At 57.1% G+C, this 6,831-nt stretch overlaps 1 non-coding gene across 1 annotated transcript; it reads left to right on the top strand.

The window, feature by feature from the left end:
• The first annotated feature begins 617 nt into the window (after positions 1-617).
• LOC114489294 lies at positions 618-721 on the top strand. Its single transcript, XR_003683860.1, has one exon. It is a non-coding gene; the product is annotated as a small nucleolar RNA U13 (small nucleolar RNA).
• The last annotated feature ends 6,110 nt before the right edge of the window (positions 722-6,831 follow it).

The raw sequence follows: 6,831 nt of genomic DNA, 5'->3' as shown, positions 1-6,831 counted from the left end.
GGCGCAGTCCTTAACACACTGCTAGAGGTCCCCAGCACTGACGGATACTGACCAGAACAGGACGGGAGCATGCGGGTCACACAGGCAGGTGAGAGGAGAGGGAGAGCTGTCCCCTGAGGGGCCAGGCTCCTGTGCAGCTGCTGGGGCACCACATAGGGAGGTGGCCAGCAGGAGCCAAGGACACCTCCCAGGACCACTGCCACTGTGGCCTGCAGACCCTGCTGTCCAGGTCCCCGGGGGCCACCCTGACCCTGGCTCCTGACCCCTGTGTGTGTGGAATGAGACAGTGGCTCAGGTGGCCTGTGAAGTCCCTCTGTGACCTGTGAACTGTGACCTGTAACCTGTGACCTGTAATACAGCCTCTATAAGAAAACATCCTGGTCCCCACAGTGTAGCCTTATCAGGCTACACTGATGTTTCTTAGAACATCATCCTGATAAGCCAAAGTTGCAGATTTGATCCCTGGTCAGGGCACATCCAGGAAGCAACCAGTGAGTGTGCATGAGTAAGTGGAACAACAAATCATTTTTCTCTCTCTCCTCCCCCCGCCCTTTCCCTCTCTCTAAAAGCAATGAAAAAAAATGTTCTCAGATGAGAATTTAAGAAAAATAAAATAGATCCTTCTGTAGTTCACAAGAGTGATGACTGGGTGTTCATGCTCTCGTGTGACATGTGCCTCCCAAGAACCTTGTTACAACCTCAGCACATTAGCCGGCTGACATGGAAACAAAAGGCAAGAAAAAGAAAATAAAATAAATACAGGAAGCTTTGAGGGCAAAGGGCAACATTTACAGAGTTCCTTAACAGTCCCATTAATGTGAATGTCTGTCATTATCACAGAGATAAGGAGAAATCCCCCAGGTTGCAAAACGGAGTCAAGCACTTTGGGGTTGGGGGGCCCGGGAGTTAGAGACAGATGTCTGGCAAGAAAAACTTCTATCCACTCAAGGAAGAAAACAGAAAGTAACCAGAACTTATTTATAATCCATCTCAAGAGGCTTTTGTATCGAGTTCCTTTGGAGGATGAAGGACCCCGACTATTCCTAAACTGCCTGATTCCCGGGGGGGGGGCTGCACTTTTAAGTAATTAGTACTAAATCCTAAATCCCTGTCCTATACCTGGAGAGCCGTGCTCCAGCAGCGCCTCCTGGCGGCCAAACGTGCAGCTCCCGGGCGGAGAAAGGCCGGGTTTGGTCCTTCCCGCCTGGTGAACGCCCATCTTCGCCTCCGCGGAGGTTTAAAAACCCGACCCACCTGGCTTCCCATAGACCCCTGGGCCGCTCCCGCTGCTCCGCTGATCCCCCGAGTGACACACCTCTGTCCTCGAGAGAAAGACAAACCATTGAACACCACCTCGGTCATCGAGATGTTCTGTATTTTCACCTAAAAGATTTTCAAGACGTGGGGTTGACTCGTGTGTGGTGTCAAGTTGGAGTCAGCATTTTTTTTTCTGTATGCATGCCTATTCCTCCAGCACCAGTGGTCGAAAAAGCCCCTCTTTCGGGCCGCAGTTTGGGGGTAGGTAGTGATAGCAGTTTCTCTCTGCCTCAGGGCAGGATCGTGTAGGAGGCGCTCGGCTTCCTCTAAGCCTTGGAAGGCGGTTGCCCTTAGGGCTGTAAGTGTCATAGCCGCGTGAGTAGCAGATAGTCCCCAGGAGGAAAATAATTCTGCCCGGTAGCTGGGAGGCCGTCAGGAAGTCAGGGAATGACCCCCGGGGAAGGAGGCGTACTGGTGGGACGCTCACAGGAAGGCCGGGGATGAGGTTTGGGCTTGGCAGGTGTGGGACCAGAAAGGGGGGTGAAGACGGGACTGGGCAGAGACAGGGCAGCCCCACGGTCGGGGTGTCCTAGACGGGGCACTCTGCTGAGGGGCACTGCTGAGGCCCAGGGCACAGCTAGCCTTTCCTTACCATCTGAGGGACCCGCCCCTCCCCTGCCGGGCCAAGATGGGCCCCTTGGGCACTTGTTCCCAGAACACAAAGGAAGAGACAGACAGTGGGGCCGACAGACAGAGCATTGCCTCTGGAGCCAATGACCTCCTAGGTTGGCGTCCTAGGTCCACCACTTACTAGCCGTGTGACTCTGGGAAGGTTACTTAACCTCTCTGTGTCTCCTTTTCCTCCTCTGTAAATGGCCATAATAATAGTGCCTACTTCATAGGGCTGATTTGAGGATTCAATGAGATTAGACATGCGAAGTTCCTGAACCAGTGCCTGGTATGTGGTGAACATTCAGTAAATGCTGGCCATTGTCATGACATGACTCACTAGGCCTGATGGTTAAATTCAGGGCCCCATACTCCCTGCCAGTACTGTTTGCTGAGCACCCACAGGGAGCAAAATACTTCACTAAGCATCATGGGACCAGCTTCCCATGACAGCGGACCCAGCCCCAGCCTCCAAGGGAGGCAAGGAGACCCCTCCAGGCCCCATCCCAGGGAGTCACTGACCCAAGGGCCAAGGGCACTGCTGTCCCCTTCTCCTGCAGCCTTTGAGACACTGACCTGTCGCCAGAAGACGAGGGGAGATACCTCAATCTAGCCCCAGGCTGCCTCCCCCCCCCTCCTCTTCCAGGTGGGTTCTGCTCGCCTTGGCAGGACCTGGTCAAGGCCCACCTCCTCCCTGGAGTCTTGCCCAAGTGCCCAGACCCCAGAGCTCCCTCCGCGCCTGGACCACCACAGCCCACAGGAGCCTCCGCAGGGGCTCTTAGCAACCCCATCTCCTCCACTCAGACTGGGGTGTGGCCAGTGCACAGCGTGGGCGGGGAGGCGGGGAGGACAGTTAGACCTTGCTCAGAACCCTGGGGGTTACAGGGAGATCCAGTGGGAAGAGACCACGTGAATTCCTGCAGAAAGCATCTTAGCACTGAGAGGTGTTCCAGAGGAAGAGCTGGAGCCGCCGGGAAACCCAATCAGGCTCTGGGAGTGCAAAAGACCCGCTCTGTGGATGTGGCTAAGGACTTGTGGCCCACAGACCAGAAGGGACAGTGGGTGATGAGAGGAGGGGGTGGCATGGGAGTCTAGGGCAGCGCAGCCAAAGGGCCAGGCAGTGGGACTCTCCAGCCCTGCGCCGGAGACAGGGTGTTCACATCAGTTGGCCCCTGGGCAGCGCTCCTCCTAAGGGAGCCCTGGCTAAGCCTGAGCCGTTGCTCTCACTGGAGCCAGCCTGTCTAATGGGCTGGGGCCCACTGCATGACATACTGAGTGCCTGGAGAGGGTGTCCCATCAGCCGCCAGCCAGGAACTGGGGCAGAAGCTGAAGCAGTTCTCACGAGGATCTCAGTACTGCCACCCTATGGACAGGCTGGGAACTGCAAAGGACTACACTTAGAGGGGCAAGTGGAAGCTTCAGCCTACAACCAGGAACTTGACTTAGCAGTCACCTGCAGGGAGGGACACTCTTTTCTTTCCCCAAAGACTCCACCGGTTCCGGGAGCTAACAGGTCTGTGTTTGCTCAGAGGGTCCACCTTTTCCTGACACAAAGGTGGCATGCAGATGAGCATCAGCCCTGGCTTCGTACAGGACCCAGGTGTCCAGGCAGCCGGGCAGGCCACCTGGTGCACAGGGACAGGACCTGCAGGATGTGGCGGGAGGAGACGGGAGAAAGCCAGGCATCTGCATGCTTCACAGTGGGGGCTCCTGGGCCCACGGCAGGCCGGCCTGGCGACACCTGGGCGTGAGTGTGTGCACCGCCACGCCCAGCAGCATGGAAGCACCAGGCAGCGCCTCGGGCACCAAGCCTTGTTCAGCTGCAGCACAGGCCTGGGACAGAGCAGGGCGACTGTAGCTTCGTCTGATGTGTCCGACGCTGCCCAGAGCTCCCAGATGCGAGAGCCAGTGCACCCGTGACAATGCGGCTGCACGGGCACCCTCAGGCTTCGGGTGCCCGGTTACCCCAGAGCCAGCTGTCCCCTGCTTCAGACAGGATGTGCTCTGACAAGAGCCCCGAGGTGCCCAGGGACCAAAAGCCAGCCTGTACTCGGCTCTCCCAGCGGTGCTGCCCAGCGGGGAGGCTGTGTTTACCCAAGGAAGGGGGAGCTCTCCTGAACACACAGAGACGCTCTGTGAGCCGGCAGGGCTCTGCCCGGGGGCACCCGGAGCAGAGGAGAAGGTGGCCCAGGGCCAGCACGGGCCGTTCAACACCCGTGTTCCCACTCACTGCCACCAAGCCGCCGCTGGCGGACTCCTGAGCAAACCCTGTGTGTGCGGTTGTGACGCCCAGACACAGTGGCGAGTGGCTTTCCAGCTGCACATCTCCTGTGAGCTGGCTCAGGGGGTCGGTTTCTGGGCGCTGGTCATCTCTGGACCCCATGACAGATCGAGGACCTGGCCTGCAGGGCCACCACCTGCCCCCAGCAGCCTCTCCCCAGCACTGCCTCCACGTCCAGCTCCAATCCTCGCATGCCCTGACCCACCGAGGCCCGCGATGAGAGCCACAGAGGAGCCGCCCCCTTCTCTGCCCCTCTGCCCCCTCTGCCCCGCCCAGGCCTCCGTCCCAGCAAACCGGCCCCAACCCTGGGGTGTGCACCCAGGGCAGCCACAGGCACTGGCCCCGGGGCAGGGGGAGATGGAGACAGCATGGAAACAGGGCCGGTGGCAGTGGAGCCACCCACGCCAAGAGGCGAGAAATGTTCCCAAGAAAGGGGTTGGTGGGCCTCAGAAACATCAATGAGGACACAGGGGAAAGCTGGCCTTGGAAGGGGTGGCCAGAGAGGACAATCTGGTGGACGGACGTGGCAGAAGGCCAAGGGTTTCTGGGCAGGGGCAGGGGGACAGTCGGCTAAAGAGGAGGAAGCTGGGACGGCGCAGACCGCTTGACTAGAAAGTCACTCAGGTCTGCCCCTCCCCGGGCGGGTGGTGCTGCTACACACAGGCTGGCCCTGCTCTCCCAGAGGAGAGCTGCTGGTCTCCCAGGCCGCTGGTGGGTCGGCCCCTCAGACGACTGCCCCGGGCAGCCTGGAGTCGGGGTGGTCCCGAGTGCCTCTCTTCCCCTTGACAAGGCCCGAAGGCCTGTCGCCTTGACGGCCAGGTCGCCATGTCTCAGGAAGAGGAATTCGGATCCCCCAGATGGCAGGGTCTCCTGCAATTCTGGAGTTTGCCAGTCCTCGGGAAACGTACCCTGTGCTCCCACTTGGAATTTGGTTAGACAGGCGTGGCTTTGACTCTTGGCTCTACATGCAAGCCTGGGGAGAAAGGCGGTCTTCTCTCCTCTTGGCTCAGCACCCCAAACCTGGGAAGCCAGGGGGCAGGGAGGGGGGTTGCCCCGCTGATGAATGGAGCACTCAGGTTTTCAAATCGTCAGTTTCTTATCTGCTAAACAGAGCCAGGTCCCCCAGCCACACACAGCCACTGCACAGATGTCTGAGTGACAGACATCCTGAACAGGTCCAGCCTGGTGAGGGCGGCAAGGGGTTAAAGACGCCAGGCTGGATGGGAGGCTGAGCAGGTCCCTGGCCTGGAGCACCGAGGACAGCCACCGCCAGCCCTTCGCCGGCCCGGCCTGGGCTTCTCCGGGGCCCCACCCTCCTTGGAGCAAAAGTTAAAATGTACCCACATTCCCTCATTAAACAAAACTCTTCTTGGCTCTCAACATAAAGGGCTTTTATGCATTTGCACAATGAATAAACTCATTTAATTTACTGTGGGCTATGATTTCTCATTTTTTTAATGATCTCTCTCCAAGCCTCCTGCCTAATCTGGAACTCTTGCCAAAAGCCCCGTTTATACAAACTGGTTTCGCATGTGGCATTTGTGTGCGGACACTAACCAACACACCTTACAGGAGGCCTGCGGCTTTCAGAAGGCATTTAAACACTCGTCAGTTGCGACCTTGTCCTTTCCACAGCTTGCAGCCCCCAAATTTCTCTTTCGGGTCTCCATTTACCAGACCTGCGATGCAGCTCTGCACCACCCCCACTCCCCCCCGCCCCCCGCCCGCCACCCATAGAAGCAGGGGCACTGGGATCCTCCCCAGCCCCCTGGAGGTCCACAGAGGGGGACAAATGTGCTCGAGGTCACACGACCAGAGAGCAGTGTGGCTGCAGAGTGGACGCCATCGGTCACAGGGGCCACAGTTGTCCCCAACCAAAAAGGGCCGACAGGGTGAGCCGGGGCGAGACTCACCACAAGGCAGTGGGCAGTGACTGACGGGTATTTTAAAACCACAAAACGTATTATGCATACATCTCAATGCAAAAATGCCTTTTTAGAAAGGACTGAAAGAAATACAGCCCTGGCCGGTGTGGCTCGATTGGTCAGAGCATCGTCCCGTAGACCAAAATCCCGTGGGTGGTTCGACCCCCCCCCCCCGTTAGGGCACGTGCTCAGGGTGCGGGTGTGACCCCCCCACGGATGGGAAGGCAACCGATCGAGGTTTCTCCCTCTTTCCCTTCCTTGCTCTAAAAGCAATGAAAAAGTGTCCTTGGGTGAGGATTAAAATTGGATATAAATATATGTATTTTTTATCCTCATCCGAGGACATTTTTTCATCGCCTTTTAGAGAGGGAGACAGAAACATCAATGGGGGGGGCACCAACTTGTTGCCTCCTGTTCACGCCATACCAGGACCACGCCCACCCCCTGCGGTGGCCCAGAACCTTTCAGTTAAGGGACGAGGCCCAACCAGCCAAGCCACGCTGACCAAGGTTGTAAATATATTTTAAGGCCTATATCTCAGGCACACAGATCATCAGCAAATATTTGCTAATATTGCTTAGACGAGTGGGTTTTTTTTCTTGTTCCAAGTTTTGTAATATTTTCCAAATTCCTGGAATGGAAATTATTTTGACATAGGAAAAAATATTAAGGTCTTACTGTTTCAAAATTATTTTCTCT

The sequence above is a fragment of the Phyllostomus discolor genome, chromosome 14 (genome assembly GCF_004126475.2).
Source record: "Phyllostomus discolor isolate MPI-MPIP mPhyDis1 chromosome 14, mPhyDis1.pri.v3, whole genome shotgun sequence".
Lineage (NCBI taxonomy): Eukaryota > Metazoa > Chordata > Mammalia > Chiroptera > Phyllostomidae > Phyllostomus > Phyllostomus discolor.
Note: the sequence above shows the minus strand (reverse complement) of the source record. Positions and strands in the feature narration are given on the sequence as shown.